Here is a 27548-nt window from a genome sequence, read left to right as displayed (position 1 = left end):
GGCAAAACTACAAAGGAAGCGGTACAAGGAGATATCAGCTTGGCATCTTTTGAAGCACGGGAAGCTCATAGTAAAATATTATATGAGAAAAGCTTGAGGAAATTGGACAGCAAGAAGTGGGCAGCTAAAGTATTTGAATGCCTATACCTAAAAAGAATTGACCCACAATGGAGGAAGAGAAGTAGGAAAAACGCTTGAGCTGACCTGTAAGTAGAGGGATAGAGTAATAAAGAGCATTAAACGACAAGTAAAGCACACAGAAGGTAAAAATTGGATAAATTCGATGGAAAAGAAGCAGAGTGTAGGACTATATTGAAATTGGAAACAGAAGATCAGGAAGAAATTTTTATTGGATAACTCAAGAGGCAGTGCCCTACTTCTTGATGCTAGATCAGAGTGCCTTAGAACATGCAGCTACAAAAAGAAATTTATCCCAAAAGATGACACATGTGCAGTGTGGGGTAAATGCGTAGAAACAGTTGGTATATTATACTTGAATGTGGTGATATCCATCTAGATGTCGATGCAGGCACAGTCACTCGTCTGGAAGCTTGTTTAGAGATACCATTGGTAGGGCAAATGAATGTGCTGTGGAAGTCAGCAAAAAGCGATTGGAAGAGTGGTGATGGCTGAAAAGCAGAAAGGTGACATAAGGTTAAAAGTACAGGAACAAAGATATAGTAAAGGAAATGATGAAGCAGTTGACCGATTTATAACGAAATACAAGATATATAAGAGAAAAAAGAAGCCGAGCATGATGGCAGCTGCCACCATCCAGTTTCAGGAGACCCTCCTATGTTCCATTCATCCATCCACCGTGTGGCATCAGGGAAGTGCAGTTATGCTAGCACCCCGTGTTAAGACTAAGCAGCATCAAATATAAGTAGCGATGAAAATTCTTCTGGAAATACTTTGCATTTCTAGGGGTACGCAGCAAAGTGGCGAGTAAGTACATTTTGTGATTCATAAACTTGGAAGAATTGACCTTTCTCTTCCACACTTCTCCATAATAATCAAAAATATAATAACCAAACCGACCTTTTTTGTTACATCATACTGTAAAATGTCAATGCCCACATTGGGTGCTGCCACTAGGAAAGGCATTTGGTTCCTCCTCTCGCAATTTCTACAAGGCACCACATCTGCTTATTGAGTTTCTGCGTTAATGTCATGTTACAATTGCAGTTACATCTGTCAGCCTCTGTGATAACAGTTCTATGGAGATGAGCTTGGTGTGTCAAGACATAACTGTTTTCTAAGTGACTGCTCAAGAGCTCCAAGAAAGAGGCATCCACTAAGTCTGTGCACTTGCTTTTTGTTGTCTTATTATGGGGACCAACAATTTGCCAAATTATGTCTTGAAAGATGGTAGAAATGAAAAGATCTTACCTTTTATTATAAGAAATGAGCATTACAGTATCTAAGAAATCAGAATTTACAACCTTAATTTAACATTGGAAACCGCACAAAACAGCCTGAAGTGCTGCTATCCTCCAGTGACACCTTGTCATACCATATTGAGTGTAGCCTACCCTGTGACCACATCTTCATAGGATACTCCTGCTTTTTTATTGAATGCATATTTACTTCATGTATGTCCGTCATATTTTCTTATAGTGTATCCTTTTTCTGGTACTCTTTTCATTGAAATGCAGTGCTCCCTTCGCTACACAAATGAGGTGCAGTGAAATTTTGTCACTGAATGGAACTACAGTGTTTCATAATATTTGGTTGGAAAAGATATCATGGTCTGCTGAAACTCTTGTCACTGAGGCTTATGTCACTGCCATAATGGTATAGAAGGTTGAAGCCAAAATGTACATAATCTATAGTAAAACTTTGTAATTAAAATCGTATAACTAGGACAGTATTAGTTCCTGGTTCATCACTTTTGCCAACGTGAAATCTCCACTGTAAAGGCTAGCCTCAGCTGGCTGGCCATAAGGGTGTGAAATCCGCCTCTGAGACCAAAGATGGAATCGGCACACGTTACGCCCTAATGCCCCGAACAACAGCACGTTGTTTGGTGGTTGGTCGTCCTGAGTTTCTGAATCGCCACAACGAATGAAGTGCATGCTTGCAACACATCTAAATTTTCTGCCTAATCCGCCTTTTGCGCGAGTTTTCTGCGCATGCGCGAAGCCCCAGCGGCGACTGATGAAAACACACTGAGCGGCGTCGACGGCGCTTCTTGTCGCCGCACTCATAGCCAACGCACGGGGGCTGCAAGCGCGGTCACGTTCACAGCCTCGGTAAAACGATGCCAACCACCTGTGCCGCTTACGGCTGCCACTCTCGAGGCGTGCCGGGATGCAAGACGCGTTTTGTTAGGTTTCCTTCGGCGAGCCACGACCTGCAACAACGTGAAGCTTGGATTCGGGCAACCAAGCGTCAAGACGTGAATGGGCGACCTTGGCAGCCGACTGCGTGCTCTCGACTGTGCGAAAAACACTTCGTTACAGGTATGTATGCATCTAAAGGAAATGTGCATGATGAAAAGTATCTACCGGAGTTTGCACCAAGCCTGTAACCCACCAGTGATAGCCGCAATGAGCATTTGTTCGGGGCGTCTGATGGCGATGTATTTTGTCGTTTGTTTTATTTATGTGCGAAGGGGCCGGGTAGCGCAGATATCACAGGTGGCTGTATGCGCTAGACCGTAATATTTAGCATGTTTTATCGCGACTGCCGCCTGACTAAAAAGAAAAAAAAGGGTGTTTGTTGTGATGCACCGCCGTTAGCGAGCCGAGTGGTTGACGTCATGAGGCTCGCGAACGGCAGTGCATTAAAACGCCGTATTTATTTTTTTTGTTAGTCAGGTGGCAGTCACGATAAAACATGCTAAATATTACGGCCTAGCGTACACAGCCACCTGTGATATCGAAGCTACCTAGCCCTTTCGCACATAAAGATAAGAAGGGACAAAATATATCGCCTTCAGGCCCCGGTGCAACTGCAGCAATCACGCACCGAAGAAATCCTCATTGCAGCTATCACTGGTGCGCTACAGCCTGGGTGAAAACTCCAGTAGGTACTTTTCATCATGCCTATTTCGCTTAGATGCATACATACCTGTAGTATCTGTGTTTTTGCCGCTCGGAGCATATGACGCACTTGACACTTGCACGACGCACAGTATTTTTTTTTAATTAAAGGCTCGCCTTCGTGCACGCCAAAGCATCCGGACTTTGTTCCTTTAATGTACGCAATCAGATGCACTTCGTTAGGGAGCTTGATAATCGTCGTCTTCGTCCAACCGTTTGCAACGGCAAGGAAACCTCCCGGCACAATAAATGGAGCCTGGAGGGTTCACGCTCGTTCACTTGCAGAGTGGATCGCTCTGGACGTAGAACAGGGTTGGTTCCTGACCGAGATGCGCATCCGATATGTAGGAGATTCACATGTGTCACCAAGTTGTTGATTCCGCAGAAATCGCGGCGGAGGCAGAAATGAACGTTGGAGATCCTTTCACAACAGAATGACCATTCTCTGCGCACCGAGAACCTTTTCACCACTGCGACCGCATCCGTTCTGACTCCTGAGGCCAGACACCAGCTACAGCTCTGAATCATCCACTGCCAGAAAAATGCAGCGCGTTTCCTGCAGGTGTGCATTCCGGCCGGGACAATGCCCTTTTCACGGGGTGTGTATATGTGACTCTCTGCCGATCTTCGTGGATGAAATCCTATAGCTGCACGGTCGTAGATGACGCGAGGAGGAAGCGACGCCCATTGCACCATGCCGGCGCCGCGGTGACCGCATTGTGCTCGGTAACTCAAGACACCCCGCGCATATGCGCCGCTTAAAGTCACAGGAGACGATTCCACCTAGCTCTGCAGCATCAACAAACCCCTGGCTGCTTTGCCCTTTGAGATCCCTCTCTCTCTCTCTCTCTCTCTCTCTCTCTCTCTCTCTCTCTCTCTCTCTGCCCCCACGCTCTCCTGTCTGCCGAAAACCTGCACGCTGAGAGCGTCTCATTCTGTCACGTCGAACAGGGCCCGCGCTACACGCTCTTACAATACGAAGATAGTATATGCGTACGTGCGTTATGAGTGGATTGTGAAAACGCTCTACCTTCCCCCATACTGCGTGAACATGATATGCTGCAATTGCTGTCACTACTTTCCGCTCCGAGGCCAAAAAAGGGGGAAGCTTTCGCTTTCTACCAGCGTTGGCGTGGCCATTTCGTATGGTGCGCTTTCGCGTCGTCTGCTACACTGCCGCTCAATGTGTTTCCCGCCCGCTCCCGCATGATGGCGCCACATACTCGCGCAAAAGGCGGATTCAGGTCTCGTTTGAAGAAGGACACGGGCGGTATAGCATGCAAGAAGGCACCGCGCGAAGATATTGGCAAGGTCCGATGGTAGAGACCACACAGCGGGCACCCCTTTGAAAAGTTTTTAGCAAAGGAGAAACTACTGCAGACATTACGGCTCGGGCAGATGCCCCTGGCAGAGGGCTATAAGAAGCGTTCAATGATGGCCCGACTGAATAAAAAACTTAAGGACTGAAACGCAGCGACGAGAACACATATCTTAAGGATTTCCTACGAGACAAGCGACCATGAACTAAGACAAGAAAACACCACGAGACTGGGCGGCTCTAGCACCCAGAAGCACGAGGGACAGCCGTCCTTAGAGAAGCAAGGCACAAAGAAGCGAACATTGCCAGGCAGAAGGGATATGGCCATTCTCCAGTGATGACGATTGGTCTTGTGGGTGCGATAACTGCCTGAATCCTGTTAGACATGGGGTCAAGAAATATTCGGAAAGCATGGGAACAGGTCGATCTGTCCAGACGTATTTTCTCTTGTCCCTGGTATCAGAGAGAGTTTTCTGCACTGGGAAAGCCGCTAATAGGGACCCACAATGTAGTGGGCCAATCGAGCAGTGATTGTCACAATGGAAATTCATCTGTTTGAACCGAATTTGTTGCTCCTTTCATGTTTTGCACTTTGTGGAGAGGGTTGTGTACGTTACCAGTATTAGAGAGGTGTGCGACTTTCGTTGCGAACCAATCATGTGGCATGTTTACAGTGATTCAATATTACAGGATGTGGGCAGAGCTTCTAGGAGGGTAAAACTGAGCCTTAGAGTAGGAAAAAGTGTCCCGTTAAAGGTTTAGGTGTTCCGCATCTTTGGCTATGCCGAGGAGGGTCTGTTTTCTTAGTAGCCAGTTCAGTCTTGTATCCCTACAGTAATATTGTAAATCATCTTTATGTAAAGCTTGAGTTGTTTCTCGTAACTCACTAGATTCAAGTTTTGCTAAACGATCTCAGATAAGGCGCCTCTGGCCCAGGGAGCTTCCGTAGCAACATACACCGTCCCTGACAGTACACCCCAGGTGCTAAGTTTAAAAGAACCAACATCAGATATATGCTAAGAAAAAATATCTACGGATACTAGAAAAATTTTTGGTAAAAATGTTCTTACAGCAGTTTCAACAAAACCATTGCAGAATCGAGCACCTTAGGAAGTAAATTGATCATCACACTGGAAAAAATTGAGCATTTGAAATTCAGTTCTGGGAATCTTTTAAGGAATAATATTGTTACTTAGTGGTATTCGCTGGTTGTGCTGAGGATAAAGAAGTGCGACAGACTCCGAGAAGAAGACGACGCAGACGGGTGCGGACAGCTGTCGGACTGTGAATCTTCCCCGTAATATCTCTTGGTGGAGGTGAATCCTTTGATCACCTGTGACACGCTGGATCTCCGCAGCGGCCGCCACATCGGTACCATCACAATGGCTACAGACGCTGCTACATCTACGGCCACCGCACCTGCTGTCGTCATGACTCATCCCCGTAACCCGGAACCTTCTGTGGGACCGACGATGTTGTTGTAGACGACTGGCTGGCCCTATATGAACGCGTCAGCAAGCACAATAGGTGGGATCCCACACTTATGCTCACGAATGTCATCTTTTACTTGACTGGGACCGCGCGGGTGTGGTTTGAAACCCATGAAGATGACCTCACATCTTGGGATATTTGTAAAGAAAAGCTCCACGACCTGTTCAAAAAGCCTAATGGCCGCCATCTCGCTGGGAAAAAAGCACTCGCCTCTCATGCCCAGACGTCTACAGAGTCCTATTTCACTTACATCCAGGACGTCCTATCCCTGTGCAGCAAAGTCGACCAAGCCAAGCCTGAGGAGGATAAAGTCGGCCGCATAGTAAAAGGCATTTCCGACAATGCCTTCAACCTCCTGTTGTGCAGGTATTGTTCCCCCATGGACTCTGTGCTGCAGGTGTACCGACGTTTCGAGCAAGCGAAAGAGAGGCGCATATCTCACCGTTTCGACTGGCTGCCAAACACGGCTGCCAGCTCCTTCTGTGCCGATCTTCTGACTCCTCGACCGCCTGCTAAGTAATGACAGTGCTTTGACCCGCATCGTCCGCCAAGAGCTTGAGGCAATAACTCCTGCAGCCTCACTATAGCATACACCCGACAACACCCTAACTATAATATCACTCATTCAGGCTGTTGTTCGCCCAGAGGTTGCGAATATGGGTTTTCCTTCTACCAGCGCTGCTGACACCGTGGATTCCGGATCTGCCCCTCCAGTGATTGCCACTGCCTCGTCCAACGCCAGTTTTTCGCCCCGATTTCAGTACCGCAATCCGAATGAATGGCGTACCCATGACAATCGGCCCATCTGCTTTACTTGCTCATGCGTACAGCGACACTTCCTGTCACTGCCGTAGCCGTTGGTGCACGCCATCTCGTCAGTTCATCTACGTCGACCACTGCATACACTATGCCCCTCGCTATTCCTCACCTCGCCCCGACCAGACCCGTGTTGACCCCGGTGTCACTGTTCGTGCTGCCAAACGCTCACCATCCCCGCAAACCTTATGCTTGCGTTCTCCTCTTCCTCACCACAGTTCGTCGCTGTCCTATTCCAGCCAAATACCACGCGAAGCAAATTATTGCAAACATGTATGCTCTGAATAGAGCCAGTTTCCGCAGAAACTACTCAGCCATGAAATGAGTGTGTAGTGATACGCCTCTCTTTTTTTTACTTGCGGACTACTTGCGTAGCTCTCGCTGCGTTGCACCTGATGTATGAAATGGAGTATAGTATGGAGTAGAGCACGGGCTGGAAAATTGCTGTTTTGCTGGGTCTGAGCCGGGCTCGACGTCGCAGGCCTGGGCCAGGCCCGGACTTGCAGTTGTGGACCCAGATTAGACTGGGTATAGCTGTGTATGGCTTCTTTCGGAAATGATGCAATTCCAGCACTAAAATAATTCCAGAGGTTTATGAATAAACACACCACTAGTACTTTTGTTGACAGCAAATGAGAGAAAGCGCATTTGTAAACAGAGTTTAATCAGCAGTGCCACTAAGTGCTTTGTCCAAGTAACTTCGGACAAAAAGTTAAAAAGAAAAAGCTCAAAACGCAGTAGCACACTGTACTGCAGTGCCGGTGTTGTGGAGTGCTGTAACCTGTAATGCATGACACACGGCCCATTTGCATGAGCACGTGCCTAGTAAAGTACTCAACGCCACCAGCTTAAGATTTCTCAGCAATCAGTGAGCAATCTTTGTAGCACCTGGCAGAGGAAACCTTGCAGTTTCTCAGCTTTGTGTTACCGCAAACGACTGGACATCGGAAGCCTCATAACAGCCCCTGGAGAAGGACCTTCAATCGAGTGCTAGACAGGCAGTCACTACTTCAAAAAAATTCTTCGACTGCCAGCTATGCTACAAGAAAGACCATCAGATAAGAGCTTAATGCTTTAGGAATATTTGGATATTCATGCATATATATGCACAAAAAACAGGCAAATCTGCTTTTCGTCTCCAGAGATGTGGCAGTGTGGCCACGACTTCTTCACATATTTTTGTTTTTCCTGCTCTTGCCCACCCACGTTGTTGGGGCAAAGTTGCTGAGGGCAGTCTTTTTTTGTATGTGATTAAGTAAAAAACTTGCACCAAGAGGTAATTTTTAAAAAGTAGTCATAGTTAAAATGCCCGTAATCCATAGCTTTTAAACGTGCATTGTGCTAAGTACCTTTAAATAAAATGTTCTACCAAAATATTTTTACCAAGCCTTTGCTTTTTTTTTTGGTACTTTAACTGTGTCCTTCACTACCGAGAAGAATATTTTGCAACGTTTTTCTCTCATCTTGATTTATTGTTATGCTAGTCATGCAATACATTTTTAAGGTGTCTGTTCAGACTTACTTTGCAGGTTTCGTGCGGTCCCGATCCAGGCCTGGGCCATGTAATCATTGCCCATGTGATTGGAACCAGGGGCCTGGGATGGGCTTCAAACGGTGGGCCAGGGCAGGGGCTGGAAAATCCGGTCCATGCAGTGCTCTAGTATGAAGTGTAAGAAGCTAATGGTGCAGGAAGAAAAAAAAAAGAACACATAAGAGTTTTCAGCAGCGAGTTCATTACTTGGGAGATCCGCTGCGTGGCCTATGCGCTACTAGGGAGTTATCTAAATGGTATTTACGTTATCGTTTATGCTGTCTCAACAAAGCTTATCTTTTTGTCGTATCTGACACTAACTCGGTAAAGTTCCACCAAGCGTACGCATACATATATCATCCATGGACCTTTCACTTTTGGCTGCATTGAACCTTGTCGACTGTCTGTCTTCGGGCTTCCAAGGTTCTCACTAAGCGAGGGGGGTAACAAAAGGTTCTGTACTATTTTCGAGCTTCTGGTGCTCAATCGGTATCTCTAGTTTCAAGCTCGTGGTGCTCAAGTTGTATCATGTATCATAGGTAAGCACTTCACCCAGATGTGACAAAAACGAACAGCACCTGCAAAATCGGGACCAAGAACGAAAAAAATCACAGAATGCCCTAAGCATCTAATCAATGGCATGTGCCGTGAGTATTTGGCCGATAGCAAACTCCTTTAAAAAAGACAAAGCATCAGGGTCAAACATTCACCAGCATTAAACCTTGCTCCATAAACAGTGCAGTGCTCGCCTTCAGCCGTGCTAAATTTACGCGTGCTGTAAGTGCATACCTCGGCACAAATCCCTGCAGTATGCGACAAATGAGAATGGTAAGCAACCCCGAACATCGCACGCAAAAGGGGCAGCTAAAATTTGAACATGGCGGCACCTTCACTGGCATGCTTTGTTCCCAACTGAACAACTCTTTTCACAGAGCGGACACTAACCTTTCTGTTACCTAAGCCGCAGCAGACGTTCCAGGGTTGTTCATGATGCGAACAACACAAACTGGGGCAAAAAGTCTCTGGCGATAGTTGTGCCATCTGCTTTTTCAGTGGTAAATACTAAGACTGCCAAAAAAATATTTCCTGCTTAATAATCAATAAACGTTCGGTACTTTTCATTTTTATTATTCACATTTACGTAATTATTTAAAATCTATTTCTGCTTGTTACGAGTGCCGAGAAAGCAAAAAAGAAAGTTACAGAAAAATGATTAGAAAATCAGTGACGACGGCACTATCCTAAGCCGCGTTAAATCAAACCAATCCAAATTCTCCAAAATGGTGCCGTTCATTGGGCTCCACCACAGAGTAAGATAAGATAGGAGCGCCAACTCGGGCGCGCTGAAATACATTCGGCGTAGGCCAATTTTGCTACACGAACGCCGAGCCCGCGTCTGGCGCTCAGCTTCGCACTGTACTCTCTCCATTCGCTCCCCTTTCCTCGCCAACACTGCTTTGGTCACGCTTTCCTCCTCCCTAATCCTCCTTGCAGAAAGAGACAAATATGCGCGCCACCTCTCAACAATGTTGCGAAACGCTAATAATAATAATAATAATTGGTTCCCAGGAAGGGAAAGGTGCAGTATCTGTCACACTTGCTCTGTGAACACCTGAACCGCGCCGTAAGGGAAGGGAGGAAGGCGGGAGTGAAAGTGGAAAGAGAGAGAAAGAGGAGCCGTAGTGGAGGGCTACGGAGTAATTTCGACCACCTGGGGATCTTTAACGTGCTCTGACATCGCACAGCACATGAACGCCACTTTGTTTCACCTCCATCGAAACGCAGCCGCAGTGGTCAGGTTCGAACCCGGGAGCTCCGGCACAGTAATTGGGCGTCTTACCACTGCACCACCCCGGCGGGGCCGAAACCCAATGCCCCTGAGCTCGATTCAGGCGACCGCGCGAGTGTCGCATACAACGGACGGAGAGTAGATGCAGGGGTAGCTTGCACGTCGTCTGCTAGCCGGAAAACGCAAGGTTGGAATCGTGATCACCAACCTGTATCTTTTTTTAGGATCTTTAAGATAAAGCTCCGCCAGTGTTTTTTTTTTTTATTTTGTCATCTGCATATTCTCTTGAGAATGAGTCGACAGTGGCATGCAGACGACAAACCACGCCGCGAGATCACCAGTGCGCAGACGGGACGGCACACAGCCTGACATACGTGTGAGGAGCGCATAATGTGGACTGCTTTTTTTTATATGTGGATGGTAGGGTAGGCAAAGAAATGTTTCGTTGTTGGATGTAATTCAGGGTATGGCAAAGCAAACAAAAAAGTCCCCTTGATTTTGCCGCCAACTGATTCAAAACTTTTCAAGCAGTGGAACCAGAACATTCCCCAGAATTGCCAGGAATTAACTGAAAAGCACAGGGTATGAACGCGGCATTTCATGGACGAATTTGTTTCTCTAAAATACTTCAGCAACTATAAAGGAAATGTATTGCTTAATGAAGAAAAATGGGCTCACCTAGTCAAGGGCGTAATTCCCACAGTATTTCAGAAAAATCAAGAACCGAAAGCTGTTGAGCACTCCGAATCAGGGGGAAAACTTGAAATGACGCTTGTAGTGCACAATCCTGAGGACAATTAAGGCCTTATCAACTACAAGCATGCCACCGATGCTGCATCTACAACATTGCGGAAATGTAATAAACACGCAGAATATGCACGCACTGCGGAATCTTAATGCATATTCAAGAGCCCTAGGTGGCCCAAATTGATCCAGAACCATCCACTTCGGCCTCTGTTCATCTATCTGCAGGCGCCGGAGACTGAACTTAACATGGCGTACCGTTTTCTAATCTTAATACTCACATCATCATCCACAGGATCACAGGACACAAGAGAAAACACAGAGACGTGAAACGCGCTGTCTGCATCAGGATCTTCGCAAATAGGAAGGAGTCAGCAGGACGCGGCAGGTGAGCTGTATGAGGCAGGTGTGCGCAACTGGACTGAAAGAGATGCCAGCGCTGAGGCAGGCAACAGGTGACACCTCAGTGCATCTCGCAGCCGCAGACAACACAATTTCAAGGAATATATTCCCCGCGGCAATGCAAGCGATACATATTTCCGCAGCGATGCAGGCGATATGCAACTGCAGCGAGAAGCAGCAGACGACAGACGCGGCGGCAGCCCGCTTCAGCAGATTCAGTGATAAATACTAACGCCATCTATCGGATCCGCCACCAAGCTTTCTCTGACATAGCAAAGTTTCACCACGGCCGCTTAATGGAGGTGCACTTGGTGCGGCCCGTCGCGTCGCGCCTCAATGGCTGGGGAAGCGCGTATTGGGAGAAGTTACAGTTTCCGCCGTCATTCTCTGCGGGGGCGCCACCACTCCAACACATCTGCAGGAATAGATGGAATTCCGATCAAGCTGATTAATGAACTTGGTCCAAAAAGTAAGGAAACATTGTCAAAAGCTCTGGACACAGTCATAATGAATAAGCAAATTCCGGACAGCTGGCGGCAGAATAAAATGAATTTGATTTATAAAGGAAAAGGAGGCAGGATGCACATAAAATCCTAAAGGCCGATTACCATAACATCTGTTATGTACAGGTTGGCCATGCAGACGGTGAAATTAAAGGTGCAAGCATGGGTAGAAAGTAACAAGATACTCGGAGAACTTCAGAACGCCTTTAGAAATGTTAGGCGCTTAGATGATAGCATGTTCGTGCTATTTTCTATTTTCCACTCTAGATATTTCGATGCATTGGGTAAATGCATCGAAATATCTAGAGTGGAAAATAGACCTTTGTATTTGGCCTTCCTGGACATAAACTCGGCGTACGACAATGTAAACAGGAAACTCCTGTGGAACATATTAAAAGAAGAAGGTATAGGTTATGAGAGAATAGAGTTCCTACAGGAAATATACCGAGATAACAAAGTAGAAATTACATGCGAATGAATAAGAAGTACGGAAGATGTCAAAGTATGCAAAGAATTAACACAAGGCTGTCCTCTATCACCGGTGCTGTTCATGCTTAATATGATAAACCTGGAACGGAGGACACAAGAAAGTAACCTAGGTTTTAACCTGTCATATAGATTAGGTGGAAAGGCGGTAGAGCAGCGCCTCCCCGGTTTGATGTATGCAGATGATATTGTGCTGCTAGCTGAGAGTCTGGAAGAATTGCAAACTCTAGTTAAGTATTTCGAAGACGAAGGGGATGCTCTAGGCTTCAGTTTTAGCGCAGTTAAGTCTGGTCTGATGAATTTCAACGGCTCAACTGTTCAGGGTCTTAAAATACAAGGCCATGAAATACCCAGAGTGGCAGAATACAAATATCTGGGGGTATGGGTAAACGAAGGATTGGCATACATTGGAAATCATGAGCAATCACTTAAGGCCAAAGGACGAAGGAATGCCGGGATAATGAAGCATAGGGCATTGTGAGGATACAACAGGTATGAGGTTTTGAGGGGTATTTGGAAAGGAATTATGGTGCCCGGACTTACTTTTGAAAATGCGGTTTTGTGCCTAAAATCAAAGGTACAGTCGACATTAGAAATAAATCAGAGAGCCGTTGGACGATTAGCACTAGGTGCCCACGGCAAAACCACAAATGAGGCGGTACAGGGAGATATGGGCTCGGCATCTTTCGAAGTACGGGAAGAGTAAAATATTATATGAGGAACGCCTGGGGAAATTGGACAGAAAGTATTGAAATACCTGTACTTAAAAATCGTTGACTCACAATGGAGGAAAAGAACTAGGAACTAGGAAACTAACTAGTAAGTATGCTAGTCGCAAGGACGGATAAATAAAGAGCATTAAGCAACAGGTGCAAAACACAGAAGGTAAAAATTGGATAAATTCGATGGAGAAGAAACAGAGTGTGGAATTATACCGAAAGTGGAAAATGCAGATCAGGAAGGAAGCTTTCTTTGATAACTCAAGAGGCAGTGCCCTACTTTTTAAAGCTAGATCAGGGTGCCTTAGAACACGCAGCTACAAAAAGAAATTTAACAATGAAGATGACCCATGTGCTGTATGTGGTAACTCCAGTGAAACAATTGACCAAATTATACTCAAATGTAATGGTATCCACCCGGAAGTTGATGCAGGCGCAGTAAATGTTCCTGAAGCTCTGGGGTTTAGAGATACCAGTGGCCGGGTGAATAAACCGGCGGTGGAAACTAGCAAACAACGACTGGAAGATTGGTGGCTTAAAAGCAGAGAAGTGACATACTGTTAGTAATGTAGAAACAAAAAATTTAAGAAATAGAATGATGGTTTAGTTAACCAATCTAAATCGAAAATTACGATATAGGGAGAAAAATGAGCATGATAGCAACTGTTACAACCCCGTTTCAAAGGGGACGCTCCTATATTCCATTCCATTCCCGAGGCGCCGCCGGCACGGACGATCAGACGACCCGGAAGGAGCGCACTGGCTGTGTTGGCGCGTGTTTTCGTTTTCGCTACTCAGCATAACCGCGTGTTTCTGATAGTTCTGCATGCGTGTCATCGGTGCCTGTGTCAACAGCGTCCTAAGCTTATGCAGCACCATGCCAGGCAACTGCTAAGTGCCGCTGTGCACCACGAAAGCAAGGAAAGATCGGTTACCATGAGTTCCTGTGCGATTCACAACGTCGAGCAGCATGGCTGAAAAACATATCTCGGGAGGGCTAGGACGGAAAAAGAAGCCGGTGGGAGCCGAGCGACAAGTCACTGGTATAGTCACTGCACTTCACAGATGACGATTACAGGAAGAACATAAAACTGAAGATCCTGTTTCCTTCAGCCATCCCCTCCGTGTTCCCGAACTGCCCACATTACAAGTTAAGTTACTCACGCGGGCTCATGTTGAGCCAAACAACCTTGAAAAAATGAATGTGCGCAGGCCAATCGATACATTTTCCCCACTTGTTATAGCTACACTTCATTTGCTCCTGGACAACCCCCCGTGTCATCCTGAAGCATGTGTGTTTCTCGATAGCTCCGCGACAATCACTTTTACGACAATGATATCAAAATGGTGTGCCTTGCACAACATCGCATAAGTGAAGTCACGGAGACATCAAGAGGAGCCGCTCTATTTGTCAGATGACGAGCGACTCTCTTGGTTAGAGTTAGACTTTGCCATATCGAAGACATTCAGGTCCAAGGAGGCACGTCGAACCAAAGGATAACCAAACAAACCTACGAAGCAACAATCATGACAACCAGATCCACAGTGGTGGAAATTAAGCACCTTCTTGATCACATCAAGTATCTGACAACAATGTCTTCTGTGTGCCTTACTAGTGCATTGCATTTAACCAAATCTTATTTTCAGCTTCCGATACGCCCTAAAGCAGGCCCTCATCAGCCTAAGGCAATTCAAAGGCGGGAATGACAGAGTTGACGCAAGGGCTGCAGTTTTCACCTCGGAAAAAATACTGAAGGTACCAATAGCGAAAAAAACAGATATCGACTGAGATTATACACATTTTGCCATGCTTTGTGCAGGTTGGCATCTTGCAAGCATCAAAGTCTGCAAATGCACATATCGACAATTAGGCAGCTATAAAACTTGGCATTCGTGATTATGAAAGTCGTACCTTGCCAACTGCGATCACAACTGCTGCGAGAGAGTTTTCGTGTCAGCTTGGATTGATTCATGTGTGGTGTGAACCAGCAGCTAACATAGAGTTAGCACCGATTGCATTCTTGGCTGGTTACTTTGCACGTCCATTTGAAGAGAAAGTATAATTATTTTTGCAGAATCTCATGAAACATTTTTATTTATTCTGTTTTCAGTGCCTGCCCGTGTTTTCATTACTTTTATTTCACCAAAGTTTAAATATCTTCTAGTGCTTACTTTAGAGTGTCAATAACTTTATTTTATTAGTCCCCATCTTTTTATTAACTTTGTGCCTTGTGATTCCTGCAAAACCCTGGACTTATCAAAATTCTTGATGATGGACGCCGAAGGTATCTGAAAATCACCATGCACCTTTGTTAGCAAGGTGATGAAGTGCCCAGAGGTCAGAAGAAGCAGCAAGCTATGCAACATGTTAGTTTCATCCCTTCTTCCCTATTTTGTGCAATTTCCGGAGTTGATTTGCGAGAGAGAATACCGCCGTCACACTAAGGACCTAACCAAACTAATGCGACCACTGCTGACCAACTGGACAGGCAACATCAATCTGACAGTGGAAAAAATCACGTTTGCACATAAACCCTTTTCGTTCTTCGCTCGTAAAATAAGCTTGCGTGCCTTCTGTGCATCACGCGACTTTATAATCAAACGAAAAAAAAAAATTGCCTGAGCCTGCGGGCGTGTCGATGAACTGGCTGTCTTGTGTTGTTTCTTTTGCAACAGTTTGTGTTAGCTAGTATGTTTAGGTGGTGGTACCCACTTGAATATTATCTCCAGTGAAAGCGGAGGAACAGGCTGAACATTAATGTTGAACGCTACGTCCTGAATTGTAAGTTTTCAGAAAAGTGCACGCTGAATAAATGGCCCCAAACCTTGTCCCTATTTCAAGATTGTAAGATCTAACACGTTATTACAGTGGTTGAAACGCAATTAAATGGGTGCCCACTTAGCGAAGCACACGACTGCCTAATTGATTCTCGTTGTAAACGGAAGACCACGAATGACTTGGAAAAGCCCAGCGATGACATGCCGCTATCACCTTAACAATAGCAAAATTGCACGTAGCATCACATAATGTGTGAAACGCCGCTCATAAATCCTAAATTGAGCAAGCGCCGACCGCGTGGGCGCCGAAACGAAAGCACAGCCATGGCAGCTGCACACAGCTCTCCACCCGGACTTGTCACGGAGCGGTGGCGATGAGAGCTAGGCGCAATACGGCTCTTCCGGGCAACGCGACAGGCCGCACCCAAGTGCGCCTCCATTGAGCGGCCGTGGTTTCACCCTTCCGAAGAGCGTAGTCGGCGCTCCTGTCTATCTTACTCCGTCTCTTATTATAGCCTGAGTAGCTTTGGGACGTTAAACCTCACAAACCAACCAACCTTGCTTTTGCTGTGGCTCGACCACTAAGGGTGCACACTAGCAAAGCAAGAGTACAAAACAAGAATTCTGCATAAATACTGCTTTACTAAAATAAAAATTTTTGCATCACAGCATTCACATGTATATTCACAGATATGTTTGCTAGATCGCATATGTATATAATCAGATTACATTACACAGACAAAGGACAGTCAACACAATAAAATGAGATTGTGCACACAAGTGCATGACTTTCAATAACGAGACCAATTTTATATATCACAAGTATCACATAGCTTGTCCATACAGACATCGAAGACACAGCATCAGCCTCAAATACCCAAAACAATGATTGCCTTCCTTATGGGTGATAACAGAAGGAGGCAAACCTTGCTGAAGCAGGTCGAGAGTAGGTGCAGGGAATATTTGCTAAAGCAGCATAGCTGAGGCTGGTGTGCAATGAGAACAGCTAGCTCATGGACAGAGGTATCCATGTTGCAGTGCAACACAACTGCACTCATGGTGATAACATATAAAAAATATGGCACTCTTACAAGTGGAACATCATGTAGTAAATTTACCTAATGCACTTATGACCTTATGCATAACATTCCACATGTGATGCAGTGTAAACAGACATAATTGAACACATACATGGGGACAAAATAAAAATGTGGCACTTTCGTTATGGGCAAAAAAACTGAAATGCATCCTTGTGCATACCCCTCTTTGGTCAGTATCGAGCTGGGAGATCAAGCAAGCTTCCTGTTTTGTGTTTAGACAAAACTGGACAGTTATTAAATAAAACTTTTCGCACTTTGACAAAATACTCCGACTTCAATGAGGGCAAAATGCTAAAATTTTCACGTGACATGTGATGTGAGGCACACTAAATAGCCTTGGGGAGTCAAAATAATGAAGAGCCCTGAACTGAAATATCTCTTTCTGTCTGCATGCTTTTATTACAGTCTCCATTCCTCAAGGTGCATTTACACAGCTAGCTATTTTCTGCACCTCTTCTTTACTCATAGTCAAAGCCATTATTGCTATACATGCTATGCATAGAATGGGTAACAGCAGGGCTCAAGCTGAGACTCTTCAACAAAGCAAACTGTTTATCGAGTGGACTAGCAGCGGCAATGCAAATAAGGCAGAAGGATAACAGCAGGTATGCACAGTAGAATGCCCAATATTTTTGCCACTAAAATCTATTTGGCCACCTTTTGCAATACTGTCGAGATTGCTGTGTCACTATGGCATTTAGCTGCCAGACATAAGGTGGCAGTATGTGATCCAAGCTCAAGGAACCACACTTCAATACAGGCAAAATTAACAATTGTTTAGCACAACTTTGATGGGAGCTGAAGGGCCTTAAGTGTTCACAACTGATCCAGAGCTTTTTACTGTAGCATTTAGGGGGCAGATTTTGGATTTTAAGCTACACATGCAACATTCATTGTTGTGACACCACCAGGCAAAGACAGCTCAGGCTAACAGAGTTTTTCAAAAGTAAGAAAGTTCAGTTTTTATCAAGTGGACTTGCACCCACAAAACAAATACCGCAACAGAGGCAACAGTAATTAAGTGCACCCTGCTTATGCAGATTGAATGCCATGGATAATATTGTAGCGTAACTCTCATGTTATAAAATCCAGTCAATTGTTTTCCCCCGTCCTGCTGAGATGGCTCAGTGACTATGGCGTTTGTTTGTGGGGCTAAAGTGGTAAGATTGAAACAAGCTGCAGCATGCATTATTTGATGAAGGCAAATACCAGACAACTGAATTTAGTGAGATCCTCGCACACGCTGAAGAACCTTAACTTTACACTATTAATCAAGACTTTCCACTGCTGCATCTGTCATATCCAAAGTGAAGTTTGAGATCATAAAACAAAACCTACGTGCCTCTCATAGCCTGAATCACTGTGGGACGTTAAAACGCCACAAACCAAACCAAAACAGCACATACCACCTCGTTTATCACGGAATGTATGACGAATTTATTTAGCTATTTTTTTAACTTTTCCGGTAGGGGCACTGTGTTTTGATTTTGCATCTATATTATGATTAACAAATGAAAGGTGCCACTGCAGCCTTGTGTAGCAAAAGATCTTTACAAACTGGCTGCTACAGTACAGCGAACAAAAAAGCTGTGGCGCTGTCGGCAGCCGGTCAACTACATTTTTGCATACATTAGTCAAATGAGCACAAAATTTAATTTCATTTTTGAAGGTAGTGTCCAATCTTTTAATGTAGTCGCGGCACTCTTACGACGTTGCGGCAATTGAGTGGAAAGAGGCTCTCGCCGACACCGCCTTCCTTGAGCAATGCAAAGAATCGGTGTTGCCCCTGAAGAGAACCACCGTCTTTAGATGGCACAGTGCTCTTTCAGGTACACTCACTAGTCCTCAGGTCAAGGAAGTGCTTCACAAGGGAGCCAATGACATGGTATACTACATTTTCATATAGTACCATGTCACTGGCACCCGAAGTAGGCACTTGCAGGGGAGATGAACCAAGGCTCTGCTGCCTGCTGTGGGCTGGAATTGGTGTGCTGCGAGGACAGAAATGCAGAAGCACTCGCAAAGTAGGTGAGGAACGCATTTATTGTCACCTCGCAGTTTCCTTGGGAGAGTTTCAAAAGTTTGCCGATCCAAATTTGTTTTAGAGCTGCTACAAATTGGTAAACGTTCGGAGCCTCATTGCAGCCATGTTTCTGATGGATGATTCCAAAAAAGTTCTCCAATGGGCCTTGCTGCAATCGGCGAGTGCAAAGATTTGAAAAACCGAAGTCTTCTTTTAGATCAGTCCACAGCAGAAGTAAAGTTTTAATTGTAATCTGCCAACCTTTGTTCGTGCATGGTTGCTTGTCCTGAGGGCTACCGAAGTGCCATATGGCAATCCAATTCAAGCATGTCTCAAGGAAGGCACAGTGTTCAGAGTCCTCGCTCATGGCATACCACAATTTCTCGTCCTGCTTTTTTTGTTCCTGAGCTGTTTAGGCTATCAAAAAGCTTATCCATTCTTTCTGTGAACTCTGCAGTAAATTTGGCATCTACAGGAAGTTCTCGAATGGCAATGAGAGTGAGTAGTGCCACCGACACAGATTCACTGAACACTTGGGTAGCATACTTCACTCTCATGTCAGTGAAGGGCATCCTGCAGATGTGCTGATCATTGAGCTTTTTGGCCCATCGACTCTTAAGATGTTCAGTTGGTGTTTTAGAAGCCTGATCTATGCTGCAAGTTTTTCTGTGAAGGTTTTCAATGTGTGACCAGTCAACAACTGCAGAGCCAATTGTGAGTTTATGTTTTCTCAAATTGTTCCTTGTGCATTTTACAAGGTGTGGGGTATAAAACATGAAGTATATTTTGCGGTTGTTGACAATAAAATATGGTTCACAGATAGAATGAATCAGCATTTCTTATAGACTGACATTGTTCGACCCTTGGTCACGGATTTTACCAAGGAACCTTTTGTTTCAGTTTGTTGAATTACTTCTAATAGCAACTTTCGCATGGCAAGAGCTGGTGTTGCGTTATGAGACACTGCATAGGCAACTGGCTGCATCAAACTTCTCGAGATGCCAGACACTGCCATAATAAGTGCAGTGTTTGCAACGTGAGAAGTCCTCAAATTTTCATCATCTGTAAAGCCAATCACAAGGTCTTTTGACTGATAATACACTAGATTTTTTTTTCAGGGATACTCCATCAAACATGAGACAACATGCTTTGTCTTGTACTGGCCAATTTTTTGTTATTGATTTTATCGAATCCATGCAACTGGAATGATACCAGGTGCCATTGGGATGTCTGACAGCCAGCGCCTCAGTGTTCTCACATATGGCAAATGAAGTACCTCTCTGAGGAATCGATAGGCTTTTGGGGAATGAAAAAATAAATTTAGTGCGAATTGCTTCATTTGCTTTGACCAATGCTTTTTCGATTTAGGAAAAGACTGGAGCTTGACTTGTGCTTTGACCAATTCAAAAAGGTCTCTTGGTAAAAGCAGTGCAATCTGCTTCAATGCCTCCTGCCGAGTTATGCGCTCTGCAAGGTGCTTTGTCCTGTATCTCCCCAAGGCTTTCGTGCAGTCAGTTTGCCTACTTTCGTTTTTGTTCTAGGGGTATGTGCGAGACGCTGCCTACCCGGACGCTTTGGTGTCTTGCGGTGTCCCTAGGGTCTTAGTCATACCTCTGCTTGAGAGGCCACTGGAACCAGGTGCAGCTGAAAAAAAAGTGTTTTTTAAGCTTCGCATGCAGTTTTTAATTGAAAAATAGTCAACTACTTCTTAGCAGTGATATTAGAGGGGAATAAGCGGTAAGAAGTAGTGATGGCACCAGCTCCCAGCCAAAACGTACAACTGGATTTTTAAAATAATTATGATAGACATTGAGTCAATTAGGCTGCAATATGCAATTTTTGCTGGAAGAAAGTAGACTTTTTATCATATATTGCTGACTTGCCAGGCAAACCCAACACTGCCTGCCAATCTTCAGTCACCATGAGAGTGGTACAAGCAATAATGTCTCGCTAGGATTGGAACCGGCACCAAAAGATTGTCAAATGGGAAAGGCAGCTGTACGTGCTAATGAAGTCTCTCAGACGCAAGCACCTCTGTCTAGTCTTCCTTTCATGTGGTCCGCATTTTTCAGAGCAGTTAGCTTTTTTCACCAATGCAAGTATGCGCCATTTAGCCCAGTAAGAAATGTTAATGAGGAAGTGAAAGTTGGGTGCGAGCAAAATTTAGCAATGTGCTTTCTATCAGTGCAGTTTGGGTGCTTTTCAACAGAAAGAGAACTCCAATGCTCTTCAATGTAAAACTGCATCATTTCAACTGCCTAAATGGATTGATTATTGCAGTGCTATAAAATCAACGTATTAAGGAATCTATAAAAGTGTCTGGTGGGGACTCATTAGTGGAATGGGCTACCAAGGAAATTCTGACCTGAACGCACTTATTATAACATCAATGTACCAGTAAAAAACCAATAGCCCCTGCCAGTCATTGCAATTTATATCAAGTTATCAATGATCGCGTTTTCTCGCGAAAAGCTATCAATTTAAAAGGCTGTCAGGGCAGTTCTGTGGTGTTCAGCAGTGCACTGGCATTTTCGGACCGCTCCTTGGACGCGCTCACAGCGCTCTGATCCTAATTCCTACATTTATGATGTCACTAACCGCAAAGACACGTCCTAAGTTCATGAACTTCAATCGCACATGCATTGATCCAGCGCTACGAACGCACTATAACTATGGCATATTGAATATATTATCGACGTTACAGTGCTCTAGAATCTCGGGCAGTGTGTCGTCCGCGCCGGGGAACAATAGAGGAGTGAGGTCGCCGCCGCGATCAAAGCGCGCGTGACACCCAGGGGGCGCTGCCAGTAACAGGTGTGCCAAGGGGTGCGGTGCGCCGAGCCGAGCTCCATTCGCTTGCATGCAAAGATGAGCGCAGACCGTCTTCGCGTATTGATTTGAGGAATTCGTATTTTGTTGTTCTGCATGTTCTTCGCCATTTGTTGCGCTTTCTTTGTGTGTTGTTGAAACCTCATCTGTGCTCTCCACTTGGAACATCTAAGCAGTGCGTGCACGACGACGGAAAGACGACGCGACACAAGGGACAGTGCCGGGCTGCAACAGCAGTTACAGCTTGTGCAAGGGAGTTCCTCTCTCTTCCGTGTATCCATCGACGCCGATCGCTGTAAGATTTGGTCACAGAACATCAAGAAAGCAAACAGAGTACTGAACGAAGCAAGCGTTGTGTGCGAGCGCTATTTTGAACAAGTTTTCATTCAGCGCACGTATAAAACAATCAACGGTGAACTAGAGTAGCGGCCGGTCACATATGCTTACTGATGACGCCGTTCCGACCATTTTTCCGGACGCACCAAAATATGTTTCAAAGTCGCTGCCCAAGAAAATAAAAGTCGGGAACATCTGTGAACAGACAATTCATGCAGCAAAGTGGAGACAGTGTTTAAGCTAGCTCATGAAGAGCAGCCGCCATCTGACGGCGACAGTGCCGAGGAGCCCAACAGGGGGGATTTTGCCAAGAAAAATGAATGTGCCGTCTTTGCCAAAAGTAACCAGGCTGCATGTTTTGCTTCTCACTTGTATTAAAAGCCAATGAGGATTTCCATTTTATCACAACTAGTTAAGAAGTGAGGACAGGTGCTCGCCTTTACATTTGAGATTTAGAGCTTCAGAAGTTTAGTATGAATCCACTACTACATGGCTGAAAAGCAGATCCTGTAGCCTGGTTACTAAAACACCCGAAATGTGGTCAAGGATCGCCTTGCCACGCTGAGAAAAAGCTTTCCACTACGCCGAGTGCATGTGAGCTGCAGGATGCTGCCGGAGACAGTAGCAAATTGGCCCTGAAAACTGTCAAAATGATACGTCGGCCACAAAATCGGGTGAGGAGGCTCTTGTGGCGGAAGTTTCTATAAGAGGAAAAAAGTTGTTCGCAAGACATTTCAAATCCTGTAGAGGCGGAGGCACTAATTGAACATGTTAGTGGGCTACAGTAGTGCCCTAACTGGTGCAGGCATACAAATAGTTGCTGGTGAGTGCTCGTCGTTAGGTGGAAATTTCATTTCACAGAAGTGTACGCTTGTTGTCAAGGACGGTACGGCCTGGCTCTGATTTGCAAGTTGTGCAATTTTTGGAGCCTGAATAAATGACTGTCTGCAGAATGACGTTCTTTTTTTGTTTGTTTGTTTGTTTGTTTTTGCACAACGCAAGAGCTTTCTAAAACGCTTTGCTATTCAGACAGAATTCTAAGATTCGCGAGTTTCGAAACACCGCAGGCTTCGAATGAATTTCTTTCTGTGCAACATATTTATCCAAGTGTGTGCAATAGACTCACATAGGTTAGGAAACATGAGATGCACTCATAACACACGCGAAGTGCGACCTATGCTGTATATTTAGCTCGTGGCTAATAGCGCGCACCGCACCAATACTACAGTGAAATATTCTAGTTCACTGTACCAATATCGTCGCTGGCATTACAGCGCCATACAGCCGCGCAGACCATGGAACAATGCATTATGGTTGAAATGTTAGAATTCTTAAGCAAATAGGCGATCACCAAGCATTAAATATCGAATTAAGCGCACCACGCAGTGCAGATACGATGAGCCGACGCTCACGGCGGCGCAGCCAGCGGACGGCTCGCTGCGCACGATGGTGGATGGATGGATGGAATAATGGAGCGTCCCCTTTCAAACGGGGTGGTAGCAGTAGCTATCATGCGCATTTTTCTCCCTATATCTCAATTATTGATTTAGAATGGTTAACTAAACCACCATTCTATTTATTAAATTTTGTTCCTATATTACTAACATTATGTCACTTCTCTGCTTTTAAGCCACCAATCCTCCAGTCGTTTTTTGCTAGTTTCCACCGCCGGTTTATTCACCCGGCCACTGTTATCTCTAAAGCCCAGAGCTTCAGGAACAGTGATTGCGCCTGCACCAACTTCCGGATAGATACCATTACATTCGAGTATAATATGGTCAATTGTTTCCCTGGAGTTTCCACATACAGCACATGCGTCATCTCCATTGTTGAATTTCTTTTTGTAGCTGCGTGTTCTAAGGCACCCTGATCTAGCTTCAAAAAGTAGGGCACTGCCTCTTGAGTTATCAAAGAAATCTTCCTTCCTGATCTGCATTTTCCACTTTCGGTATAATTCCACACTCTGTTTCTTTTCCATCGAATTTATCCAATTTTTACCTTCTGTGTTTTTCACCTGTTGCTTAATGCTCTTTATTTCTCCGTCCTTGTGACTAGCATACTTACTAGTTAGTTTCCTAGTTCTTTTCCTCCATTGTGAGTCAACACTTTTTAGGTACAGGTATTTAAATACTTTAGCTGCCCATCTGTTACTGTCCAATTTCCTCAGGCGTTCCTCATATAATATTTTACTCTGAGCTTCCCGTACTTCGAAAGATGCCCAGCCCATATCTCCCTGTACCACCTCATTTGTAGTTTTGCCGTGGGCGCCTAGTGGTAATCGTGCAACGGATCTCTGATTTGTTTCTAATGTCGACTGTATCTCTGATTTTAGGCACAAAACCGCATTTCCGAAAGTAAGTCCGGGCACCATAATTCCTTTCCAAATACCCCTCAAAACCTCATACCTATTGTATCCCCACAATGCCTTATGCTTCATTATCCCCGCATTCCTTCGCCCTTTGGCCTTTGGCCTTAAGTGATTGCTCATGCTTTCCAATGTATGCCAATCCTTCGTTTACCCATACCCCCAGATATTTATATTCTGCTACTCTAGGTATTTCAAGGCCTAGTATTTTAAGACCCTGATCAGTTGAGCCGTTGAAAATCATCAGACCCGACTTAACGGCGCTGAAGTCCACCTGTTACACGAAGCGCCCCCTGGCCGATGGCGCAGCAGTCATCGCAAAAAGAGCCCATGCTCCGCCCTCGCACGAGACACTGTCCAATATTCTAGAGCACTGTATCGATGTTTTATCCGCCATGTTTGTTTACATATCATAGATGGCTTCGGCTTGTCTTGACTCAAAGTGTACAAATAATATTAATAAACTGCTGTTAAAAAATATTTTAATACAAAGTTCTGCATATTATTTATTGTGACATAATAAAATTTTAACTGGAAGTTTTATTTTGGCATAATGGGGTAACATGCCATATATGCGTTACTGGCGGCTCGGCCAAAGTATCGGCTAAGCCAGCCTAAGCCTACGCCAGCCATAGCCGCTAGCCGCTCAGCACGAGTGGCCGTGTTCTCATCGTAGCTTCGCTCGTCGGCGTGCGATTCACAATCCGGTGCATATAGCCGTGTCGTGGTAATTAAACATCTCCTTATGCACTCATCAGAGTTATTTAAGTGCTCTTCAATCTGTCCAGTAATTAACAGCGCAAAGTTTGGTTTTGGGAGTGGTTCATTTGGTACGAGTGTTCCAACGGTCAACACGGACCGCAAAATGCTTCTGTCGGTTAAACCGCCCGCTTATTCACGCTGAAATTCGGCACACGTATAGCATACAACCGTCTGTCTTTTTTTAATACCAGTTTAGATTATGTACTTGCCTGATTCGACCACAAATCATTCGAAATCCTTCTGCAGCATCGTTGCCGCGGTGACCCATAAGCAGCCAAGCCTCGTTATCTGGGTCGCCGACCACCGATGCTGCAGACACATGTTTCAGCTTGATTCTAATCGTATCAGGCAAGTAAATTGCCGAAACTGATATTAAAAACGATACAGTTTTGTACTATCTGGCAAATAACAGCCGAATAAGCGAGCGGATTAACCTATAGAAAGATGTTACGATTCGCGTTTATCGTTACAAGTTGCAACAGTTAGAACGCAGCTCTGGTTAAAATCGCATACGTCCCTACTGTTTGCTCCCTGAGGCACTGCTTTTATCTTTTTAAATATTTTAGATAGTAGTAGTAGTAATCTCATCCCATGATTGTCATTCGCTGTGCAAATGTTTTGCGCGACCAAACAATGGCGAGTTCTCATTGTGGTATTTTGAACTGCATTTTTTTCCTAGCTGCAGTGAGGAGCCTACACTCGGACTCTAGGGGCACCTCTGAGGCTGTCGCGAAATCGTGGCCGAGGCATTCATCAGAACGGTCAGCTCAACCCGCAAGAGCTCATCTAAGCACGTTCTTGATGTATGTACATATCGTGAAATAAAACTTTCATTTCACTTATGACTAGTTCTTTTAACAAAAGCAGTGGCCTGCCAACGTTTTTAAACAAATGCATGTAAAAACCACGCGGATTTGCTAGGTATGCATGCTACTATGAAACGTTCGAGAATAGTCCGTATGTCCGCACTCGGACGTCCGTTGGATTAACTGTACATGTTCTGCGGTATTGCATCGGATGGTCCGTAGGACGTCCGAGAGATGACTTCGGGGCAAAAACCGGATGACCAACGGAGGTCCGAAGCGGGCGTACCGACGGTCGTCCGTCGGATGTCAAATGCCGTGTGGGATGCTGAGCCACTTCTGTGCTCTTTAGATAAAAGCGTATAGTGTTATATTGACAGGTTATTTGGTGCAGTGCACTTACCATCATCAGGCAAGCAAGGCGGCTCTGTTGACGATGTTTGAGCTGTGGCAGTGTCTGCAGAACAAATGAAGAAATGTACTCAAGTAAATTACTTTGCTGAGGCAGTGTAAAGTCTCTTACCAATAATTCAGTGTACAAGCTTTATGCAGAATGTTTCATTTAAAGAACTTGAAGCTGGTGCAGCATTTTCTCAAGAATATCTGCTCAAACCCTTGGTACTTTGGACATTGCTGGATACCTATTCCAGCTAAATAAAAATTTGTTGAGTAAACTACACACAGATGTGTGCCTATCAAGTAGGTGTTTAAAAACAACTAAGGCACTGTCAGCCACATTGTAAGGCAGGGCATGAATTACCAGAAAAGGTTGAAGATGCATGATCTTCACTTAGGCAAGATGGTGCAGGACTATATAGTGGTTTGGTGCCACCTGGGAAGGAAGAGAAATGTGTTAAAGTTTGCTCTCCATGAAAAAAGGGAAAACACAGCACGAAACAAATACCATAATTATTCACCAAATATTTCAAACAGGTATTATACCCCAACACTACCTTTATGGCTCTTCAATTCGCAGTAGAGCAAGGAGCAAGAGGGGGGAAGTTGCTGTACTGCTATAAAGCACAGTTACTAAACTACATTTTTCTCAGTATGACATAAATGTGTTCACTAGTGATGGTTGGAAAATAATACTGCAAATATTTCTTTACGTTCTTAAATCTGTTACAAAAGTATTACAGCATGAGTAGCAACCAGTGACAAGTTTCCCCAACCGCATTACTTGAAACTGGTTGAACTGAGTACCTACCTTCCTCTTCATCCTCAGAGATGCAAGGATCACCAATGCTGGCTGGCCTGGTCCCAGGTTGGGCACTGATGTAGTCTGCATTTGAATTATTCCTAGCTATTTCCAAGGAGAACACAGTCGCAATAGCTGTTTATGCACAGTGCTGTGCTTACCGTGATCCAAAAGAGGTACAGGAGGTACAGGCAAGTTGCCGGAAGAAATTGAAGAAAAAGCACAGCAGCAGTTCAGGGTCTGCAACACAGTTCTTTTTTCTTACACACACTTTGAAACAAATGGGAATAGTTGTCACAAGACAGTGATTATGACAAGTTTTTCATGCCACAGATTATATTTGTGCAATTCCTTATGAAAGCCTTGTGCTCTCCTATATTGCTTTTGCAAAACACCTTTATTTAAATAAGTCACCCTTACCTTCTTTAGGTACAACTTCGAAGAAATCTGCAAAGGGGAGCAAAAACAGTTATTATGTGCTCATGGCAGAGAATTATTTGTAGGGTACAGA

The 27548-nt window shown here is 44.8% G+C and overlaps 2 long non-coding RNA genes across 2 annotated transcripts; both read right to left on the bottom strand.

The window, feature by feature from the left end:
* Window positions 1-339: 339 nt before the first annotated feature.
* On the bottom strand, window positions 340-26273 carry LOC146180072 (uncharacterized). The gene is made up of 4 exons (XR_014700952.1): window positions 26243-26273; window positions 20310-20388; window positions 8192-8346; window positions 340-629 (listed from the first exon to the last, which is right to left on the bottom strand). It is a non-coding gene; the product is annotated as an uncharacterized LOC146180072 (long non-coding RNA).
* A 15-nt stretch (window positions 26274-26288) lies between these two features.
* Window positions 26289-27279, bottom strand: LOC146180071 (uncharacterized). The gene is made up of 3 exons (XR_014700951.1): window positions 27199-27279; window positions 27047-27121; window positions 26289-26671 (listed from the first exon to the last, which is right to left on the bottom strand). It is a non-coding gene; the product is annotated as an uncharacterized LOC146180071 (long non-coding RNA).
* Between the last annotated feature and the right edge of the window lie 269 nt (window positions 27280-27548).

Source organism: Amblyomma maculatum, chromosome 9, assembly GCF_055883805.1.
Source record: "Amblyomma maculatum isolate TAMU_Amacu chromosome 9, ASM5588380v1, whole genome shotgun sequence".
Classification (NCBI taxonomy): Eukaryota; Metazoa; Arthropoda; class Arachnida; order Ixodida; family Ixodidae; genus Amblyomma; species Amblyomma maculatum.
The sequence above is the reverse complement of the archived record's forward strand: the minus strand, read 5'-3'. Positions and strand labels throughout refer to the sequence as shown.